Source organism: Triticum dicoccoides, chromosome 7A, assembly GCF_002162155.2.
Source record: "Triticum dicoccoides isolate Atlit2015 ecotype Zavitan chromosome 7A, WEW_v2.0, whole genome shotgun sequence".
Classification (NCBI taxonomy): domain Eukaryota; kingdom Viridiplantae; phylum Streptophyta; class Magnoliopsida; order Poales; family Poaceae; genus Triticum; species Triticum dicoccoides.
The window spans coordinates 729,994,497-729,995,326 of NC_041392.1; positions in this window are offsets into that span (position 1 = coordinate 729,994,497).

Below are 830 nucleotides of genomic sequence, written 5' to 3' on the forward strand. Positions count from 1 at the left end.
ACGAGTTATCTTTTCTGTAAATACATAGTAGATAGATCTTTTTTATGCGGATAAAAGAACACGACTTTCTTTTACGTATAAATTTTAAAATATTAATGTCGCCTTTTGCCAACAATAGTGCACTTAATAAAAATATTTCTTTCTTACTCGGGTTGTGCTTCCTTGTCACTTCCAAGTTAAGGTGAGTACGAGCAAGAGAACATTTACTAGTTTTGAAGCATTTCAGCGATAATTACGATTACTAAGAATGGAAAATCACATCGATAATTAGAGTATGTTGAGAAGCCATCGAAGCAACTGGATCAATTATGATATGGCACTAATAGGGAAGACAAAATTGCAATGTCGCCAAATGCGAGTCGAATGATGGAATGGACAGCGGGGTTCAACAAAGATTACATTTTGTCTGAAACGTCCTAAAATAATATTTGTGAAGATCTATCAAGGGATGAGAAGCAGTGGAATTGGGAAGGCTTGAAAAAAACCATGATGCTCTTGATCTTTCACCATCACACATCAAATCATTGCCCAACTACTTAATAAAAAATAGGGAATAAGTGTACAAAGGTTTAATCATGTTTTCTCAAGGAAAAATGTTGACTATTTATGTAGATTAATATTAATGTAGCCAAAAATGACTTAAATAATGCTGACATAAAAAGGCAACATTATTAAATAATATGTAAAAAATCTAGCCATGCAAATACGTGGGAGATTCAACTAGTTTTGAAATACTAGTAATGTGCATATGATCAAGACGGTGCATGCCTGAGCAATCAGATCGCACCTGGTGTCGGCCGGTATTGCATCCGCCAGAGAAGGTCGAGGTT